We start from the raw sequence: 9861 nt of genomic DNA on the forward strand, positions 1-9861 counted from the left end.
TTTGTGTTGACTATGGTCTGGAAATGATTACTGACAAATCTAAATGTATTGTTTCTGGTTTTTAACCCCCACAAGTCTTATAAAGGGAACATTTTAAGAAATCATTTTACTCTCGAGAGTCTGTGAATTTGATTATTTAGGCATCAGCCTCTCAGATTCAAACTGGAGCACCCCAATTTTAGAGGTGAGCTCATCTTGACTCACAAATCTTCAGCTCTACTGAAACTTTCAAAACAATCATCCAATTACCCAGTGGCACCTACAGTAGAAATGTACAGGGCCAAAATAGTGGACGCAGCACTGTACTGGGCTGAACTATGGGGCTCCTCATTCAAGAGTCATATAGAAGTTTCATTATTTAAGAGTGAAAATAAATTTCTCAAGTCCTTGTGGAGTGCCACTAACTTGGCGAGCTGCTTTGATCTCGCTCTTTCATCAATATTCCACACTGCACATATTAAAAAACTTTAATCTATTGGACACGATAAAGGGTGATTGACAAGCTTTATTCTGTACAGAGTGGCTCGGCATTATATAATCCATAGATCTGAAGCTGACAAATTAGCTTTGTTCTCCTGTGTTAAAAAGTGGTGTGCAACGCTAGGCCTAAGTGACTTCTGGGTGAATCCTGCCGGCATCTCCCATAATGGCCAAAAAATATTACAAAAAGAGATTGCCAATGTGTCTTAGATACCAAGGGTTCTGAAAATGCATTTTCATTATATTAAAATGATTTTTGGTTTGAAGCCTTCCCAGATTATATTAAACCAACTAGCACTTTACATCAAATTCAGGCTGGGCATCTTGCCTTTGGCCTGCTAAGTGCCCAGTTCGTAATACTTGCCTAGAGACTCAGGAACATATGCGTATTGTAAACCTAGGCGTGAGTGGAATGCCCCCCTTTGCAGACTCTTACGGATGAGCGATCGTCGATGTTCATTGAGGACCTGCAAATCAGATACAAGTCCCTCTGTTACTTTCTCTAAATTTCTAGACTCTGCTTGGCAAATTAAAGGGAAAATTGTAACCTAGTGATGTTTACTAGATGTTTTTATTTTTTACTCTAATGTTTGGAATGTATTGAATGTTTTGTAACAAGGTTGTATTTTGTTGTATTGATGGGTCACATGGTCTGATCGAACAAATACATATTAATAAAACAAATGGCAGAAATCTGTTTCATTTAACTAAGAGCATCAAAATATTAGAAGGCTTGTACTGATGAGTATGGGAGTACTGAATGTTAACCATTTGGCCTTCTCAGCCAATACACCAACGTAGGATGAGCAACGCATCTCCTGATTGAAAGATCAAGAAGGCTGCTTGCAATGGCCCATGACTCTTTTTCATTCGCCAGGGATTAGTGCCAAATGGCCGGGCACTGAGTGCCCAGCTGCTGTAGCATTACAATGAAAGGCAAAGAGCGGTCTGGTAGATGGTTAAGGGCGGGACAGCTAAAGAAGGCCTCCAAGCTGGGAGTAAACACTGTCCCTTTTGTAACTGCATACACAGACATCTGTGCCTTTCTAATTAGCAAAGATGTGACTGCCGCTTAAAAAGAAAACATTTTATGCATGTGGCATATGTACAGTTGAACCTAGCCAGAAAGGCAGTAGAGCACTTGGCAAGCATAAAGTCAACAAGGGCTATAAGAGGTAGCTGGTTATTGAATTTGTGATTGAGGTAATTCTCTTTACAGAGGTATGTCTTCCAACTCTTTCATAAATTGTAGCAGCTTTTGGGGGGATCCTTAAGGATATTCCAGATCCTGAGAGCATACATGGAAAATGCCTGCTGCCTTGCTTTTAACTTTGTTACATGTCCAAGGCCCTGATTCTGAGCGCAGGTGCTTTTTAGAGCAACAGATAAATAACAATATCAAGGGGTACGTTATTTGTCAGGTGCGATAAGTAGCACCTATTACAAGTTTATGGGTAATAACATGTGAATTTGGGTATTTAACATACCAAAATCCACATGATACAGTAAATACTGTATGTTTTTTGTAGGAAGGTGTCCTTTTTTGACATGGTCACCCCCACTTTTTGCTTGGTATCTGATGCTATTTTGACCAAAGTGCACTAGGGTCCTGCTAGTCAGGTCCCCAGTGCCAGATCTCTTTCTCGAAAATTGTACAATTGTTCCCCCAATTGGCAAAATCTTTAGCATCCCCTGAAAAGTCCCTAGTAAATGGTATCTCTGGTACCTAGGGCAAGGAAGGTCCCTAAGGGCTACAGCATGCATTATGCTACTCTAAGGGACTCCTCAGCACCAACATGCAAACTGCCATTGCAGGCTGTATACCATGGTGCAGAGAAAAGTGAAGACACGACATGGCACATCCCCTTTGTGCCATGCCTGCAGCCACTGCATGCAGCATAGGTAAGCCATCCTTGCAGCAGGCCTTACAGCCATATGGCAGGGTGCACTACACTACATGTGTGGACATATCTGCATGAGCAGATATTGCTCTGTGACGTCTATGTAGATTCTTAGATATAACAAGTGAACAGGGAAGCCATTTTCCCAGCTACATGATAGCTTCACTGAAACTAGAGATGTTTGGTATCAAACATTTTGTACTAATAAACCCACACTGATTCCAGTGATGAATTTATTAATACATGCACCCAGAGGGCACCTTATACGTGCCCCTGAAAACCTAGTGACAACTAGGGTACTGCCTGACTGGTGTAGACCAGCCTGCCGTCACAGACAGGTTAATGACCCCATGCAAGTGAGAACCCACACCCTCTGAGGGCAGAAACAGTGCCTGCTCTGGGCCGTGGTGTTGTCACCTCCTCCAAGCAGGATGGCTAAGTGATCAGCATATCAAGGCAGGCTTTAAAGGCCACTGCTGCCTTTGATATGCGACCCAAGGCTTCTCTAGACAGGGAAAATGCCACTCTCCGTCGCGGGCTCTTTTGGAACCAGTGCAGGTTGGAAAAATAGCTAGTCAGGAGGTGTGCTCACCCCTCAGGAGACGTGCTCACCCCTCAGGCTAGATCCACCCCTAGGGTGGAATACCTGATGTGAGCATGAGTTTTTGAATTCCACCATGTTAGTTTTGGCGGAATTCGCCTCTCTGGGTCCCAAAGGAAGTGGTCCTATAGAGAGTATAGTCCCCTTAAAGGTAAGTAACCCATTGGCTACTACCTGTCACTCCTCTTAATGCCCTTAAATTGAGTATTTAGGTGGCAACCCTGGCACCAGGAACTTAGATTCGATGGATCCAGAAGAAGAGGAGAAAGAAGTGCTGTGAGAATAGCGAGAACTCAAGACTGTAGACGTTCGGCGTCAGTCCCTGCCTGCCTGCACCACTCTAGACAACCGCGACCAGCAAATCATCCTACAGCAGAACATCTTCCAAGAACCTCTGGAGACTGCCAGCCCTGTGCAAATTGCCAGCAATCTCCCTTGGAGTAGAGGAGCTACTCCCCTGCAGTCCACAGTCACCGAAGATGCAAAGTCCGGTTCACCGAGCTGCTGCTCCCTGACCAGCCCAACGCAGCAGCCCCCCACAAACAGGTACCCGTGCGCCAGAAGGTTAGTTCTGTCCCCTCATTGAGAGGACATGAGGACCAACCGGAGCCGCAAAGGACAATACCCAGGGTACCAGACCCCTTGCAGCAAACAGAGCCCATGAGAGTCCAATCCATACTAGCTGTCCTGATTTCGCACCCTCAGCTGGTGAGACCGACAACCACAAGGCCATCAAAAGCACAGAGCCCTGCTGATCTTTTCACTCTGCACCCGAGCGTCCCAGCCCAGATACCGACAAACCAGCTGTGCTCCCTTGTTCCCAGGACCCTTGTGACTTCCTTAGGGAGCTCCTGGACTTGTCCCCAAGTACCCCTCTGCAGCTTATTGCTAGGTGGTCCCCCGTTTTCTGCTGGCATAGCGAGCCCAGCTACCAACCTGACCAGCACCAGGGCAAGTAATGAGTAACTGCTTGTGGTACTTTGGACCATGGCCCCTATAACCCTAAGTCTCGATGGAGACCCCCAGAAACCGACCATAAATTACTGTATGCAACATATGCCTTTTCTCCCATAGGGAAGCATTGCTGCATAAAGGGGCATTTGAGTGAACGGTTTAATAACCTGTGAAATTCAATGTTTAAACAAGTATTTACCTGATAATCAAAATGCAAATAAATATATGACTCATTTTCTAAATTGCTCTCGGAGTAATATTCTTGAGCGTGTGTCTCATTTATTGCCTCTGTGAGTACCACAAATGCTTAGCTCTACCTTCTGGTAAGCCTAAACTGCTTGCCCACACTACGTCAAAAGAGAGCATTTAGTGTTACAATTTTTGCGTCTATAAACTAATAAGGGTTGCCTGGACTCTTTACACAGTGTATATTGCTTTGGTCCACTATATAAAGAGCCAGCTTCCTACACTTTTCCCCTGTTAAATTTGGGCAGGGTTGACCTGTTGAAATTTAATGAGCCTTGAGGTATTTAATGCATATGAAAATCATCATATATGTTAAATACCTTTTAACTTGTAATTCCGACTCGAGTGTAAACAGGGATTCATGCACTGGTCAGAATATAACAAGGCATTCATTATCAGGCTCTTAGGGCCATATGTAGGTGGGCTAATACCGGTCAGTAACGGACGAAAATCTGTACATTTCCTGTTACCGACCGGTATTTAGCCCTTTGCGATGTAGGAGGCTGGATTTAAGGATTCAGTAATTTACCGATTAGTTATTTTAAGGAATCGGTAAAATGCCGATTCCATAATTTAAGGAATCGGTAAATTACCGAATCTTTAAATCCTATGTAGGGAGCACTCAAGTGAGTGCATTTTTGGTTTAAGGATTCGTTATTTACCACCAACTACAAGTTGGTGGTAAATACCGAATACCTTTCCAAAAGCAATTTTGTGCTTTGTTAAAAGTGCCATGTGGCGGACATACATGCCCTTAGGGCATGTATGTGCGCCACATGTGCACACATGCGCGATTCAGGGGTGCAACAGGGTGTCAATGTGACACCCTGCCACCCTTGAATATGCTCCCCCTATTACCGATTTGGTATTTACCGAATTGGTAATAGTGAATGGCTTCCCATTCATACCTATGGGCCTCCGGGCCCATAGGAATGAATGGGAAGGTATTCCTTATTACCGATTCGGTAAATACCGAATCGGTAATAACGAATATTACCGAATCTGTAAAATATACCGATTGTTTACCTACAGTCTATTTACCGATTCTTAAATACCGAATCGGTAAAATTCGGTATTTAGGAATCGGTAAATAGAAATTACCTACATATGGCCCTTAATCTCCAATCTGATGGTGGCATGGCAAACGGTGTCAGCAGAGCCACCACAGTTAATTAGCTTGTCCACAAGATAAGTAGGATGCAAGTCATGATGTTCTTTGTAAATTAAACAGCTGATTTTGAAGATAGTCCAAGCCGTCAAGGTGAGCCGAGTTTCATCAGAATGGGCATCATTCGATCATATTTATTTCAACCCTGGAGGAGGTATACTACAGTGTGTAGGATGCCTTTAAAGGGAGCCAGTGTGGATCCTGGAAGGCCTTTGAGTGGGCTTTACTACTATCTAGAAGAAAGAGTACAAGGTCCTGTCCACCAGTTCTGCCCTCACCACGTCTTCAACAAGGCCGACGCTGTCATCGCACCCCACCTGCGGGACATCATCAACACCTCCTTCGACACCACTACCTTCCCGGAGAGCTGGAAGCACGCCGAACTCAGCGCTCTACTAAAGAAGCCATCAGCCGACCCCACCGACCTCAAGAACTACCGCCCCATCTCGCTGCTCCCGTTTCCTGCAAAAGTCATCGAGAAGACCGTCAACAAACAGCTGGCCGCCTTCCTCGAGACGAACGGATCCCTCGACCTCTCGCAGTCCGGCTTCCGGGCCAACCACAGCACAGAGACCGCCCTGATCGCAGCCACCGATGACATCCGAGCTCTGCTTGACAACGGAGAAACAGCGGCCCTCATCCTCCTAGACCTCTCCGCGGCCTTCGACACTGTCTGCCACCGTACACTAGTGCAGCGACTCAGCAACGTCGGAATCCAGGAGAAGGCACTGGAGTGGATCATCTCCTTCCTCGCCGGCAGGACACAGAGAGTCCGCCTCCCCCCGTTCAGATCTGAAGCCACCGAAGTCATCTGCGGCGTTCCTCAAGGCTCCTCGCTCAGCCCTACCCTCTTCAACGTGTACATGAGCCCCCTCGCATACATCGCACACCAGCACAACCTCAACATCATCTATGCCGACGACACCCAGCTGATTCTCTCCCTCACCAACGACCCCGCCACCGCCAGAGCCAACCTCCACGAAGGGATGAAAGAGGTAGCCGAATGGATGAAGAACAGCCGCCTGAAACTGAATTCGGACAAGACGGAAGTCCTCATCCTGGGAGCCTCACCCTCCGCCTGGGACGACTCCTGGTGGCCCCCCGCCCTAGGCAACGCACCCAAACCAACAGACCACGCACGCAACCTGGGCTTCATCCTGGACTCCTCCCTCTCCATGACCAGACAAGTCAACGCCGTCTCCTCATCGTGCTTCAACATCCTGCGCATGCTACGAAAGATCTTCCGGTGGATCCCCACCGAGACCAGGAAGACGGTCACCCAGGCCCTCGTCACCAGCCGTCTGGACTACGGCAACTCCCTCTACGCCGGCACCACCGCCAAACTCCAGAAAAGACTTCAGCGGATCCAGAACGCCTCAGCACGACTCATCCTGGACATCCCCCGCCGCAGCCACATCTCCGGACACCTGAGAGACCTGCACTGGCTCCCGGTCAACAAAAGAATCACCTTCCGACTCCTCACCCATGCACACAAAGCCCTACACAACCAAGGACCAGGATACCTCAACAGCCGCCTCAACTTCTACGCTCCCAAACGCCAGCTTCGATCGACCGGCCACGCCCTCGCCACCGTCCCCCGCATTCGAAGAGTCACCACAGGGGGACGATCCTTCTCCTACCTCGCCGCCAAGACATGGAACTCCCTCCCGACCCACCTCCGCCTGACCCAGGACCACCTCGCCTTCAGGAAACAACTCAAGACCTGGCTGTTCGAGCAGTAGCGGACCCCCCTCCCCTAGCGCCTTGAGACCCTCTGGGTGAGTAGTGCGCTATATAAATGCTTTGATTGATTGATTGATTGCTTTCCGGAAGAAATAGTCTCAATTTTCTCTACAAGGGAGGGGGCTAGTACTCGGCTGTCTTTGTTTTTTTGGTTCCTTGGGGGTGATGATGTCAAAGGGTGAATCTAAGTGACTTGGAATTCAGTGAAAGTTGTAGTCCAAACCCATCAAGTTTAATGTCTTTGAGCCAGGTTTGTACTATTTTGTGCTTGTTATGCTAGGCAAATAACAGGAATTCTGTTTTGGTTGTGTTATGTTTGAAGTAGGCGCTGGACATGCAGGTCTAGATGAAGTATAGGCAGTGTTTAAGGCATTGGTTCTGGAGTTGGGAAGACTTCAAGGTAGAATTGTGTACCATCTGCGTATTGGTAAATCTTAGTGCTGTTATCTCTGAGTAGATCTCTAAGGGGATCCACATAGAAGGTGAAGATGAAATAAGAAAGCATGGACCCCTGGAGGATTCTGCAGGTGGCAGGAATCTTTTGAGACCAAGACGTGTCCATGTGAACATCTGGTGCCAACTGAAAAAGTAGGAGGCGATCCAGTGAAGGACATTGAAGGTGAATCCCATTTGAGACTCAGGGGTGTGGATGAGGGTTGGATGGTTAACTGTCAAAGGCAGCTGAGGAGTCCACCATTATCAGGAGGCAGTGGTTATTTTTATAAATGGTTAGGATGGTATTGTATGGTATTTGTACAATAGCAGTCTCCATGTTGCAGCACAATCTGAAGCTAGATTGATAGTCATGCACGAGATGACTCCTCTGGTCGGCATTGTCAAAGTGCGGGGATTTGACATTAGTTTGTATGCACATGACATCCAGTTAATTTTCTCCATTGACGAGAGCTGTGAAGCAACACGTGGTAATCTTGTGAAGTGTCTCACCGAAGTGATGGACTGAATGCAGTCTTATTGTCTAAAGCTCAATGGAGAGAAAATTGAGATCTTATTATTTGGGAGAGCTAATAGTATTTGTAATACTTTGTGGTGGCTAGCCTCTTTAGGAACTTCCCTGAAGTCTAAAAAAAGTTATTATGAATTAATGCTTTTTGATTGATGATTCCCTTTCTATGAAAGACCAGGTTAACACAGTGTGTGTGAGAGTTTTGAAGCACTGGCGTAAAATTATGATACGGGCACTCATTCATGGTAATTCTTTGATTGTAGGGATGGCGGACTATCTCTTCACTCAATTGCAAAGCATCCAAAATATGGCTTCACGAATGATCTGTAATCTTCCTACTATGACCTCCATATCGGCTAGTATGACTTACCTTCACTGCTTTTCCGTGCAGAAGAGAGACATTTTCAAACTGTTCTGACATATGGTCGGGCAGTCTATTCTACTGGGGCTATGGCCGCATGAAATATAATCTCCTTCTATAAGCCTTCTGGAGCACTTAGGTCAGCCAATCAAGCTATCACTATGGGGAGACGCATTAGTAGGGTTCTCATGGGTGGACGCTCGTTCACCTATTTGGCGGCCACCCAGTAGAATGGCCTCCCTCTTAAATTGTGCCTTGCTTCTGATTTAATAACATTTCTGAAACTATTAAAAGCTTCGATGTTCCCTCTTTAGAAGCTGCTTTTCTTTGATGTGGTGCCTCTTCCTGATTGTGTCCTTTTTTCTTAGGTCAGAACCCTGTCTAGCATGGCGGGTATCTCTTTGGCGGTACGTGGGTGCTCTATAAATATTACAAATAAATAAACAAAATGGTTAGCTTTGATGCGATATTTAGGTTCAGCATAAACTGCTTTTTCAATGATCTTGCTGATGAAGAGTAGTTGAGAGTCGGGCTGATTGTTGGCAAGGTCATCAGGCTCTTTCTTTAATAGGGGGAGGATCTAGCCTGTCTTGAGAGCTTCTGGAAAGAAACTTTGGGTTGGGGAGACATTGACAATGGTGAGTTGGGGTTAGAGAGCTTTTCCGGAGAGACACCTTTGATGAAGGACAAGGCTAGGACAACATGTTCAGAGGAAGTTGCTTTGATGGAGTTGAGTATGTCATCAAGATCTGGGAGCATGTGGCTGTGAAGAATGATCATTGTGGTATTCTACGAGAAGGGGTGGGTGCTAGAGGAGAAGCTGACTTGCTGTAGTTGATGTGCTGGTGGATCATCCTTATTTTCTCACTGTAGAAGAAGTTGATAGCATTGCTCTTTTGTGTGGAGTGTGGGACAAGTAGGTCAGACAGGGGATTGATGCAGAAATTAACTGTTTTGAAAAGTGTTCTGCTTCTATTAGTGGCTTAATTGAGGGTCACTTTGCTTTGGCTGATGTGATGAGCTGTCTAATTGTTGCGCAGTGTGACTTGCGTATCATGAGGCCACTGGGATTTATGGTTTTTCTTCCAATATATTTGCTTCCTGCAGAGGTAACGTTTATTGTCAATGACATCTTTAGAGTACCATGGTGCTGAAGATTTTCATTGGCATTTGTGTCTTTTCATTGGAGGGATGATGTTCACATAGTTTTTCAATAAATGGTTTAAGTCGTTTAGAAGGTATTTGGCACTGGACATAGAGTTGGCAGGATGAGGGATGAGTTCATGCATTATGTTGTGGACGGAGAAGACTTTAAAGGACCTAAAGTTTTTATGTTCTCTTTTGGGTTGACCTCGGCTTGTTAGTAGGATGCTAAGCAGAGAAATAGGGATGACAAGGTGGCCAGTCCAGTTCAGGAGTATGGGGAACTGCATTGGATTGCTG

This window comes from Triturus cristatus, chromosome 7 (assembly GCF_964204655.1).
Source record: "Triturus cristatus chromosome 7, aTriCri1.1, whole genome shotgun sequence".
Lineage (NCBI taxonomy): Eukaryota > Metazoa > Chordata > Amphibia > Caudata > Salamandridae > Triturus > Triturus cristatus.